This window comes from Zootoca vivipara, chromosome 2, assembly GCF_963506605.1.
Source record: "Zootoca vivipara chromosome 2, rZooViv1.1, whole genome shotgun sequence".
NCBI classification, from domain to species: Eukaryota; Metazoa; Chordata; class Lepidosauria; order Squamata; family Lacertidae; genus Zootoca; species Zootoca vivipara.
In genome coordinates this window covers 14051062-14064094 of record NC_083277.1, presented here as the reverse complement: position 1 = coordinate 14064094, position 13033 = coordinate 14051062, and the positions used below count along the sequence as shown (strand labels likewise).

Genomic DNA, 13033 nt, shown 5'->3' with positions numbered 1-13033 from the left:
GGTGTGTGTGTCAAGCTGTGCGACTTTCATGCCCCGAGGGAGAGTCTTTTCAGAGTCTTTTCCATGCCACTGCTTGGGATGGAACCTGAGACCTTTTCAGGAAAGAAATGGAATTATATAGCTTTCTTGGAGGGAAGGAAAATTATGTTTTCTGGGAGGGGGGGTTGGAGGAAGAATCCCTTTTTGCCACTCATTCCTCCCCCTGGGTCAATGAGCTCCGCTTCCTAGAGATGAAATAAGTTGTGGGTTTTTTTTAAGGGAGAGGCACAGTTAATGGGAAGGGCCCCTGTCCTCATTTTCGGAAGAGAGAAGGCCTGGAGAGGAGGAAGAGGGGCCACTTAATTAGGAGTTCTCCCTTTTTTAAAGGGAAATTCCATTATGTCGAATAGGATTCCTGGCAAGAAAAGGGAAAACTTGACAGCTATGCTCCCCTCCCCGTTCCTTCTTCTGATCAGAAGAGTGGGAGAAGGGCTGATGGGGGCGGGGACTCCTCCCAATGTTTGCATTGCAAGATCCTTTTTGCAGGGCAGAGATGAAGCCAGCCTTGTGGTTTGGGCGAGCTGAAGGCAGCCATGTTCAGGAGCAGGGGGGGATCTCTCAGACGTCTCACACCGATAGATCCCCACCTCCACTCCTGCTGGCACGCTGAGCGCCTGGTTGCCTTCAGGTGATGCAGGGGCTCTCAGGTGCAGCTTCCGGGCTGCCTCCACCTTCCCCAACCCCAGCAACTCTTCAGCCTGGCTGCCTTCATGGGGTTGCAAAGGATCTGATGCGGAGGTGGGGGCCCCCATTAAACTTGTCCTTTGAGGGGAGTACAGCCGCGAACCCCTCAATGGAAAGTGTGACGGAGCCTGCATCTCCCCAGCTGAGCAGCCCCGATCCAGCTCCTGTTCCCATGCAAGCAGCAACGCTGCCAAGAGGAGCAGCCCAATCCCACTCCTACTTGCCTGCAAGGAGGGGCAGGCTGGGGGTGGGGGTAACATCCCTAGGGTGCTTGCTTGCTGCCCGGCCCGGAAAACAGAATTGTGGCACTCAAAACCACAGTTATACACAGAACAGAGCACGTTCGACTTCTGAAGAAAGTTCCAAAACTGGAACACTCATTTCTGAGTTTGAAGTGTTCAGGTTCCAAGTACTAGTTACAGGTAGGTAGCCGTGTTGGTCTGACATAGTCGAAACAAAGTTAAAAAATTCCTTCCAGTAGCACCTTAGAGACCAACTAAGTTTGTCATTGGTATGAGCTTTCGTGTGCATGCACACTTATTCAGATACACTGAACATCCTGACATCAGGAATGATAAGACAGAGAAACCAGTAGAACACTACTTCAATCTCCCAGGACATTCTATACAAGATCTCAAAGTAGCTGTCTTATTACAAACAAACAAAATCAGAAATAGACTGGAAAGAGAAGTCGCTGAATTGCAACTTATTACCAAACTTAAAACCATGGAGAGACCTGGTCTGAATTAGATTCTTATCTCATTATACTGTACATGATAAAGCTATTTTTAGCCATCTCACCCCTTGCTTTTTCCTGTAAGACCAACTGCAGTCGTTAACAGTCATCAACAGGTTTACCACACCTATCAGCCAATCACCCATTCCCACCACCCTTCTGAGTAATACCCCTCCCCAATCTCTCACTATATATAAGGGTCTGGTGACTTCTGTTTCAGTGTATCTGAAGAAGTGTGCATGCACACGAAAGCTCATACCAATGACAAACTTAGCTGGTCTCTACAGTGTTACTGGAAGGAATTTTTTTATTTAGGTTCCAAGTAGTTTGAGAACTAAGCTGTTTGAAAACTGAGGTGCCCGGCCCCCTCCCCCAGTGGTGATTTTCTTGAGTCAAAATTAGAGTACCCCCTAAACGTTTTTTAAGAAAAAAAGCACTGAGTTATACCATAATATTGCATATCAATGGAAAGATTAATGAAGAATGTAATGCAAGAACTTTTATGAAGGCTTATTTATTAAAAAAGTAGTAATAAAGAAGAAATGTGAAACAAACAGGAAAAAAATAAATATACAGGTAGAATTGCCGCGTTGGCGTTTTGTGATAAACAAGTGGGTTTTGCATTGAGGTTGGGTATTCAGTCTCTAAAAGGTTTCCCACCACTGCCCTAGGGGCATCTCCAGTTTCAAAGGTGGAGGGAGGCTTTCCACCCTAAGTGCCCAGAGGTGGCTCCTGCCTTGGGGCAACTGGTGGATATGGAGGAAATTAACCCTAAGCACTCTCGGTTTGGGACTTGCCTAAACCTCCTTCCACATTATACTCATCCATATTGTTTCTCCCCTGTGTCATTTTAGGGATAGCATTCTACACACACTTGTGCCACTGTGCCACACCCCCCAGCACATTTCTTTGAGATGCTCTGGTACGGCCCGTTCTTCCCTGTGACCCCTTCCTTCCTCATGGAAGACGTGCAGCTAGGAACAGAGCCTTTCCTCGTTATGCCACTAAATACCCATTTTATTATTCCTATCACCAAATATATCTATGCACACTATATCTATAAATCAAAAGATTATTTATTATTTATTTATTTATTGATACTCTGCCCATCTGGCTGGGTTTCCCTAACCACTCTGGGCGGCTTCCAACAGAAATATTAAAATACACTAATTTCTTAAAGATTAAAAGCTTCCAACAGGGCTGCCTTCAGATGTCCTCTAAAAGTCTGGTAGTTATTTTTCTTTTTGACATCTGGTGGGAGGGCGTTCCAAAGGGCAGGTGCCACTATCGAGAAGGCCCTCTGCCTGGTTCCCTGTAACTTCACTTCTTGCAGGGAGGGAACCGCCGGAAGGCCCTCAGAGCTGCACCTCAGTGTCCGGACAGAGCGAGGGAGGTGGAGACGCTCCTTCAGGTGTACTGGACCGAGGCCGTTTAGGGCTTTAAAGGTCAGCACCAACACTTTGAATTATGCTCGGAAACGTACTGGGAGCCAATGCAGGTCTTTCAGGACCGGTGTTATGTGCTCTTGGCGGGTAGATGAGGGTTTAAAGATTACCTTGGGCATATAAGTAGGTGCTTTCAGTCTTTCTGTGTCTTCATGGTTCCATCATTGCAATTATAACAGTGGGAGTTATGCTGCTGTTCCTATAATATTAATCTAACTCTACTTCCAAATCAACACCACCAGACTCAGCTCCACTTTGTGCAACTCTCCATTCCCAGATACAAATATTTCCAACTCCCTCCACCAAACACCAAACACTCTCAGTCCATCCTCATTCAGAAGCAACACTCCAGACTCACACACTCCCCCTCCCTATCTAAAACTACATTAAATATTATATTATGCTTACTATTGTGAAATATTACCATCATTACTTTAAAAACATGTCTAGACAATGTTACATACAAACAACAGAAGCTCAAATACACTGCATGCATTTAAGACTGATTTCCTGTTATTGATGTGAAAGAAATAGTCAACTCGGAGATAAAGCGGTTCTACACTTTAAAAAGTGTATAAGAAAGCATAATAAAGAAAGCAGAATCCACACTCCTTCTATTTAAACCATTTCTCATCTTTGCGTTAATTCATGGCTTGTAGTGTTTCCACTCTTACAGCTCTTACCCCTCAGAGTCTTTTGATGGTTTTAAAGACTTGCACTTCTCTGAACCTCTGTCCAGTTCCCTAGGAAATGTATGGTTTCTCCACTGTATGAGTTTGTTGATGTTTTCGAAGTGGTCCACTCTGATTGAAGCTCTTTCCACACTCCATGCATTTGAAAGGTTCACCCCCATGTGAATCCGTTGATGTTTTCTAAGGGTTCCACTCAGACTGAAGCTCTTTCCACACTCCATGCATTTAAATGGTTTCTCCCCCGTGTGAGTCCGTTGATGAATTCTAAGGTCTCCACTCTGACTGAAGCTCTTTCCACACTCAATGCATTTAAATGGTTTCTCCCCCGTGTGACTCCGTTGATGTTTTCTAAGGTCTCCCCTCTGACTGAAGCTCTTTCCACACTCCATGCATTTAAATGGTTTCTCCCCCGTGTGAGTCCGTTGATGAATTCTAAGGTCTCCACTCTGACTGAAGCTCTTTCCACACTCCATGCATTTAAATGGTTTCTCCCCCGTGTGAGTCCGATGATGTTTTCTAAGGTCTCCACTCTTAGTGAAGCTCTTTCCACACTCCATGCATTTAAATGGTGTCTCCCCTGTGTGACTCAGTTGATGACTTGTAAGGTGTCCACTCTGACTGAAGCTCTTTCCACACTCCATGCATTTAAATGGTTTCTCCCCGGTGTGAGTCCGTTGATGTTTTCTAAGGTCTCCACTCTTAGTGAAGCTCTTTCCACACTCCATGCATTTAAATGGTGTCTCCCCGTGTGACTCAGTTGATGACTTGTAAGGTGTCCACTCTGACTGAAGCTCTTTCCACACTCCATGCATTTAAATGGTGTCTCCCCTGTGTGACTCAGTTGATGACTTGTAAGGTGTCCACTCCGACTGAAGCTCTTTCCACACTCCATACTTTCAAGTGGTTTATCCTCTCTCTCTTCACACTCCATGTAATTAAATTCTTTGTTATTCCCATTGGACATGGCCCACCAGAATTTTGACAGCCTTCTCCATTTTTTTTTCTAACCGAGGGTGGTGGAGAGAAAATCCTATTTGTTTTCTAGGAAGAAAACAAAAGAATATTACACACATCAATTAGCACCTGCTCTTATTTTAACATCTTGTACATTATCTCCTGCCCTCCCTATGTTCCAAATTTTTAGGAAAGGCAAATGAAATAATGTTAAATAATGGTAATGCATCACCAGCCTTTCCTAACCCTTAATAAACACTAATGAAGCAGCATTTTCTTAGAGTACGGTTGAACTGTGGGGTTTACTTTTTATAAAAAGTGGTTTCTCACAGGAAAGGGAGCTGCTCTTTGTCCGTGAACCTGCCCAATATTCATCAGCGTCCTAAGTTCATCATGAACTTCTTCATCCTCTGCACAATAATCCTCCACCCCTGCCGAGGGTGGGGAACATTGGATTTATAGTGTTAGGGTCTATATAAAAAATAAAAATTAGATAGAAAAATTTCTTCCAGTAGTTCCTTAGAGACCAACTAAGTTTGTCAATGGTATGAGCTTCTGTGTGCATGCACACTTCTTCAGACACACTGAAACAGGTATCACCAGACCCTGATATATAATGGGAAGGGGTATTACTCAGAAGGGTGGTGGGAATGGGTGATTGGCTGATAGGTGTGGTAAACCTGTTGACGACCACAAATTGGTCTAGATACCAATCATAATCCCTGGGAAATTTCTCAAGAACCCTTAAGATACAGTTTCACCAACTCCCAAATAACAGAGCCCTGGAGCAGCCTTTCTCGACCTTGGGTCCCCACATGTTGTAAGACTACAATTCCCATCATTCCTAGCCATCAGGGCCAGTGTTCAGTGTTTATGGAAGTTGCAGTCCAAGAACATCTGGGGATCCAAGGTTGAGAAATGCTGCCCTAGAGGCACCTTCTATGCTGAGTTGAGGCATCTCTGACCCTCCAGTTGTGGTTGGACACAAAGTAAAAGTAAAGGTAAAGGACCCCTGACCATTAGGACCAGTCGCGGATGACTCTGGGGTTGCGGCGCTCATCTCGCTTTACTGGCCGAGGGAGCCGGTGTACAACTTCCGGATCATGTGGCCAGCATGACTAAGCCGCTTCTGGCGAAGCCAGTGCAGCGCATGGAAACGTCGTTTACCTTCCCACTGGAGCAGCACCTATTTATCTACTTGCACTCTGATGTGCTTTCAAATTGCTGGGTTGGCAGGAGCAGGGACCGAGCAATGAGAGATCACCCCATTGCGGGGATTCAAACCACTGACCTTCTGATCGGCAAGCCCTAGGCTCAGTGGTTTAACCCACAGCGCCACCTGAGTCCCATTTTGGACACAAAGTACCATCTGCCAAAGCAAGGATGGTCCATGGCGAGGGATGATGGGAGTCTTATCTAGCTGGACACACTTTCCCCTTCTTCCCCCTCTTCTGAAAATGCTGAATATCTGTATTTCATGTCCTCCTCCTTCCATTATATCCAAGATCTTCCTGATACAGTCCAACTGCACACATTCCCAAATCATCCAGCACCATTTACTTCCTCAGGCTGCTGCATTTTGTCTAGGACACTGGCAATGGGACAGCACCTTCCACTGGATGAGAAGATGGTTAAATCAGGGCAGGCCATATGGGACTCAGCTCTGTCCCCTCCTTGCCCCTCTCTGCATCTGCTGCCTGAGGGGGCTGCCTCAGTTTCCCTCATGGTGGTGCAGGCCCTGAGAACAGCCTTCTCTCTGTCCCCCAAAATCATGGGCGTAGGCAGGGGGGGCAGGAGGGGGCAGCTGCCCCCCCTAGAAGCAAAAAAATTAATGTATTTTACAGACCATAACCAGCACTTTTCCCCTCCAAAAACTGAAGTGGAAAGGGCTTTGCTTTAGCAAGAGCAGCTAAGTCTCCGCTTGCTGGGGGGGGGGGACACACAGCAGTAACAAAAACACATCAAATAAATAAAGCAAAGTGGCTACCAGTAGTTAAGCAGTTAAGACAATGGAGCAGATATCCCCAGGCAAGATTCGATAGCTGACCATTTCACCCTATTGTTCTTAAGTGGGAGCTGTTAATGAGCATTCAGGAGCATTAAGAGTTCTATTGGCGATTTAATGAGGGTGCAGACTCAGAGGATTCAATTTGACTAAGGTGGCTCTGCAAGGCTAAAAAGAAGTGAATAAGAAAGGGGGGGGCTGTAGCTTTGACAGACACAGTGATGTTTATAAAAAGCATTGGTGTTCCAGTCTGCCCCTCCTAATGCATCTGTATACTGTAAATCAGGGGTGGCCACCTCCCTAGAGACTCTGATCTACTCAGAGTTTAAAACTGGGGGTGATCTACCCCCTTTTGGGGGGTTCAGGTCAAAGCTGTTGAGTTTTTTTAAAGGAAGGGAAGCCCTGTTTTTTGGGGTTTAGGTCAAACTTGTTGAGCTTCTTTTAGGAGGGAGGGAGGTCCATTTTTGTTTAGGGCTTCAGGTCATAGTTCAACTTTTTTGAGGGAGGAGGAAAATTTTGGGTGAGCTTTTTTTAGGGGTGCCAGTGACCTACCAGTGATCTACCACAGACATCCAGTGATCTACTGGTAGATCACAATCTACCTGTTGGACGTGCCTGCTGTAAATCAAGCCGAGAGAAAGCTGCTTACAAGGCTCCTGTACATGCAGAGTTCCAGCATCACAGCGTCACCCAGAGGCACCCACAAATATGAGTTATCCCTCTCTCTATTTCTTCCTTCCTTCCCTCCCTCTTCCATCCTTAATAAAATACGGGGGGGACAGATAAGCCCCACATAGAAAGCCCATCAACATGGGGGGATGACTCTTTCAAATACGGTATTTACCAGTATTTGGGGGGGGGAGAGGCGCCTAGGCCTCTAGGAGTAGGGCAATTCAAGAAAGCAGAACGATGCATATGGTATGGTAATATATCAATAGAATCGTAGAATTGTAGTCGGAAGGGACCACAAGGGCCATCTAGTCCAACCCGCTGCAATGCAGGATTTTTTCCTAAGGTGGGGCTTGAACCATGGTTGAAATATTATGCTGATATGCAGCAACGCCTCGGAGCTGTCGTGGCTGCGGCCATGCCTTTCCCCGCCCTCGCCCGCCCTTCCACCCCCTCTCGCCTGCCCGACCCTCCTGTCCTCTTGCTGCAGAGTTCCAGCATCACAGCGTCATCCAGAGACACCCACAAATATGAGTTATCTCTCTCTCTATTTCTTCCTTCCTTCCCTCCCTCTTCCATCCTTAATAAAATACGGGGGGGGGGCAGATAAGCCCCACATAGAAAGCCCATCAACATGGGGGGATGACATTTTCAAATACGGTATTTACCAGTAATTGGGGGGGGGGCACCTAGGCCTCTAGGAGTTGGATGCTATGCCTAGGAGTAGGACAATTCAAGAAAGCAGAATGATGCATATGCTATGGTAATATATCAATAGAATCATAGAATTGTAGTCGGAAGGGACCACAAGGGTCATCTAGTCCAACCCCCTGCAATGCAGGATTTTTTCCTAAGGTGGGGCTTGAACCATGGTTGAAATATTATGCTGATATGCAGCAACGCCTCGGAGCCGTCGTGGCTGTGGCCGTGTCTTGCCTTGCCCTTGCCCGCCCTGCCACCCCCTCTCGCCTGCCCGACCCTCCCGTCCTCACCAGCCAAGCAGGGTAGCCGCCAACGCTACCAGCCCCAGAAGCACAAGGTGGCCGCTGCTGCCACCGCCACGATGTCATCAGGCCCGTTGGCCCTTTAGCCCCGCCCACTTTGTGGCCCCTCCCCTTCTGTGCCTTGGCCCTGCCCCTGAACGACCATGGCTTGCCCCCCCCTAGTTTTGATCCTGGCTACGCCCCTGCCCAAAATACAGGAAACATGACAAAGAAGACCTTGGAGTGTAACCATGGAAAACAACAACAACAACAAGAACAGAGAAAGCAACTAACAGATTCAATAAAAAAACAACTGTAGTAATAATTACGCAGGCTGGGGGGGGAGGAACCCCACCATAGCTGCCAAGTTATCCCTTTTTTAAAGGGATTTTCCCTTATGCTGAATAGGCTTCCTCGTGAGAAAAGGGAAAACTTGGCAGCTATGAACCCCACCCATTTCCATAACAATATTTCCAATCCCTTAAATCCCACAGACATGAGAACTGATATAGTGTGAATAATGGAAACCAGGTGGAATGGAGAGAAAGAGTTGGGCACACTTATCTCTGGGTAGGAACCCTTTCGATGTTTCTCCACAGAAACAGGCATATGGGAGAGACTGCAGTTGACAAGGGGTGGAAATAATAAAGTGGGCTTCCTCCCTTTCCTCTTTCCCCCAATGGTTGGACTCGCTATAACAGCCCCCAGCGCCCCATGAAGCTGCTGATCTGGGACTTATGGCACGGCAAGGACTCTTTCTAAAAGATGGCTTCGATTCCTCCCCGAGGGATGCTTCCCTCCCTCCCAGAGTCTGTGTAATTTCTCTGCCCTCCTCCCTCCGCCCCTGAGGGTCCCCTTTGCCCAGAGGCCCTCCTGGCCGGCTCACCCTTCTTTCCAAATTGCTCCCAAGTGCTCCCACCTCTCCATCCGGAGGATACTCGCAAGAAGAGCAGGGAGGGGGGAAAGGAGGGAGGGGGGTCTCTATCCAGGCCTCTCTCGCCTCCTTTAACCCTTCCATGGACTTCCTCTCTCTGATTCTCCACACAAAAGGAAGCCAGAATCGTGCAGTCAAAACCGCAATAGGGATTCCTGCCAGGGAGAACCCGGAACTCGCAGAGAGGCGCGTAACTGGGGCCTCAGTTCAAGTCTCAGCCCTTGGTGGGCCTCCCATTTCATTCCCATAGAAGCGCCCGCGGAGGGGGGGGGGCAGGGCAGCATCTCTAGACTCTCAAGCGGATGGGTCGCTGCAAAGTCCTCCCCGCCTCCCTTGCTCGCTTTTCTATTCCGCTTTCCTTTCCTGTAATATAAAGGGCTGGGTGCTGTCCACTGACACGAGGCGCCCCCGCTCGCCTGATCCACAGTAAGAAGGGGAGGGGAGCACTCCCCTACTTTGTTTCAACCCCCCACCTCGCCCAAATCCTGCCCTCCCTTCCCAGCTGCCCTGTTTGCAGATTCAGGGGGAGAAAAGGCGCATCCTTCTCTCCCCGCCCCCCAAATATATAGATATATATTGCACCTTTTTCCCTCCTCCTCTGCAGAGCAGCTCCTCTTCCGGGAATGTGGATGGAGGCCCCTCCCCCTCCAAACCTTCCTCCCTCTCTAGGAAGCGGAGCTCACTGACCCATGGGGAGGAATGAGCGACGCCTCCCTTCCAAAACACACAAATTCTCCTCCTTCCCAACCAGCTCCGTTATCCTGTTTCTTTTCTGAGAAGGTCCCAGGTTTGATCCCCGGAGACGGCAAGGAAAGAGGACCCCCCCCCCCAACCTCCGAAATAGTCCTCGGGGGAACGAAGATGGCACAGTTTACATTCCCCCTTTTCCTCTTATAATCCCTTGCCGGGAGGAAGGGGGATTTGTTCATTTTCACACCCCTTACACAACGTGGGGGAGGCAGGGCCGCGAGGGAGGGTTCCCCGTTACAACAGCCCTGCAAAGTAGACCGGATTTGTGGGGGTGGGAACAGTAATTTCCCAGGCGAACACAGGCAGGTCTGGCTCCCCTCGGGACGGATTCCCCGGCAGGAATCCGTGGGGCGCTCCGGGCTTCCAGCCTTTCGTTTCTTTCGGTAGAAGGGTTGAAGGACGCGAGAGAGGCCTGGATAGAGACCCCCCCTCCCTCTCTCCCTTCCCTGCTCCTCTTGGGAGGTCCCTGCGCGGATGGAGGAGGAAGTTGGGAGGCTGAGGGAGGAATGGAAGCAACGTGGGGGGGGGGGAAGCCCAGCAGGACACACACACACACAGAGAGAGAGAGAGACGTGGCCTTTTGGAGTCCTCCCCATACTGGGCGCTGGCGGGGGAATAGCGAGGAATCTGCTACTCCTCCAAGTTCTTCGACAGAGGGATCCCTGAAAAGGGGGGTCCACTTCCCCCACCCCCTACACGGTTCAGGTCAGCTGTTGCCTCAGGGACGCAGGGCGCTGCATTGTACCAAATCAAACTATTGAACCACCTGGGAGGAGAGGCTGCCCTTTTTCAGGCTTCTGGTTTTAGCTCTTATTTCCACTGCACATGGTTGATCGTAGGTGATGATGATGTACAGCAACTGAAAAATAGGGGTGGAGGATGCTATAGAAATGCCGTCAGGCTTTATATATAGGTAAAAGCTCAAGGACCCCTGTACAGTTAAGTCCAGCCGAATTCGACTATGGCGTGTGGTGCTCATCTCCGCTTTGAGGCCGAGGGAGCCAGATAGCTTTCCAGCTCATGTGGACAAGTTCTCATGAGCTGATACAAATTCCAGAAGAACTACACAAAATCTACAAGGAGACTCACAGAAGTGTGGAACGAGCTTCAGTCAGAGTTCACACTTTACTGTACATCAACAGACTAGTGTGAGACTGGTGGTGGTGCTTTGGAAGCAGAGTTGGTCAGATTATGTCTGGATACTGTCAGCAACTCCCGGCTGTTGCGCAGGAAAGTATAAAGACAAGGGAAGATTTCCTATTGTGCTTTTTTAATTCAGTATTTATAGAGAGGGGCTATAGAACCCAGCCTCTTGGAGAATGGCATTGTCTCCACCCCCATCTCTCTCACTTCATTTGCCACTTCTACAGATGCTGCTACGTGCCCTCTGTCTCTGAGCTCTTTGCTCTTCTACTTTCAAGGCTCACCGGGTTCTGGGAGATGGTGTATCAGGGACGCTTTCTAGTGACGACGTGTCAGCCAGCTGTTGTTCTGGCTCTCCCATGATTTCCCATCTTTTCCCCTCACCTGCCTCTGAGCTGAGACCTCCCTCAAACCCCTGTTGTAAATCTATACTGTATTTCTCTTCCTCCTCCCTGGAAGGGTCAGGCTGGGGAGGCAGTCTCCACCTTTGCTCCTCTGCCCTGACAGATTAGTATTATAGGAGCAGCACCATAACCACTCCCATTGTTGTAAAGAAACAATGAAGAAAGAAAAGACTATCTTCTTACATGCACGATAATAATAATAATAATAATAATAATAATAATAATAATAATAATAATAATAATACGATGTAGGGATAGTCTTCAAACAATGACTAAACCTGCCTCCTTGGTATTGACATGGTCTGGCGCTAGCGTAACTCCTCCTCCTACCGTGTTTCTCCTAAAATAAGACATGCCTATAAAATAAGCCATGGCACGATTTCCATGCGTTGAAAAAATATAAGACATACCCCGAAAATAAGCCGTAGTGCTACCGTATGTGAGCTCTACTTGGTGAAGAGGACAAAAGTGGCATTTGCGGTGGAGAGGAGAGGAAGGCACGAAGAAGAAAAGAGGAGCGATTAAAGACGCCTCATGAATGACCTCCGTGCGCGTCTCTTTCTCTCCCCCTGTGCGCGTCTCTTTCTCTCCCCCCCCTCTCTCTCTCTCACACACACACAGCCCACCTCTCGCTTCCCCCCACCTTTTCCCCCTTCCATTCTACCGGTATGTGCCCAGCCATGAGTTGCTTGTTGATTTCCTCTTGATGGCCGAGACAGAGAGCGAGGCAGGCAAACTGCAGCTACGGTAGGAAAGTAGCGAGCTCTCGCAGACACGCGGGTGGTTTTTTAAAAACTGACATCCCCTCCCGTCTCGTTTTGCCGAGAGACCCAGACAACTTGCATTCCTAGGCTTCAAAGGTTATGCATATGAAAGAGGAGATTAAGGAGATAGATAAAGACAACTTCCTATTATCACCTTGCCTTTGTCCTGAAAGGTAGAAACCTTATGGTAGCCATGAGATCTGGGCATCAAAGGAAAGTACTTAACAGCTATTTGGTAAAGCCAATTGTGATCTCAGGCAGCATCTGGCTAATCAGTCCTGAGAGAGAGAAACGTGATTTCTGTTGTACAGCATGTGTAAAATTCATATAAAAAATCAGTTCCCTGTTATGATCCAGCCCCCGAATAAGACATCCCTTGAAAATAAGCCATGGTGGTTTTTTTTGAGGAAAAAAATAAATATAAGACGTGTCTTATTTTAGGAGAAACATGGTAGTATGAAGCCTATGTTAAAAGGGGCACGACTGCCCTTACTTAAAACGGCTGCCGGAGCCTCGCATGTGACACAACGCCCGCTAAATTAAAAAGCAAAAATCCCTCGACGTGCCCTTAAGTGCGTGTTGGGGGAAATGATGAATGACTGTCTAATGCTGCCAGGCGTTTATTAAACAGAAGGTGCGTTCTGAAGCGCCCGAGCTGTTCGGTTCCATAAAAAACCTGCGGTGGCTCAGTTTGTTAAATGGAGCCTCAGAGTCCCACTTCAGACTTCCCTCACCTTCAGAGTCCCCCTGCTTTTCGTGTGTCATGTTTACATAGGCCCATCCCTGTGTCTCCCCCCACCCTGTTATGACCCATTACCTATCCCTGCCCCC

The 13033-nt window shown here is 48.2% G+C and overlaps 1 pseudogene; it reads right to left on the bottom strand.

Moving 5' to 3' along the window:
- Positions 1-12019, bottom strand: part of LOC132591585 (zinc finger protein 14-like) — a 61854-nt pseudogene extending 49835 nt beyond the window's left edge.
- Between the last annotated feature and the right edge of the window lie 1014 nt (positions 12020-13033).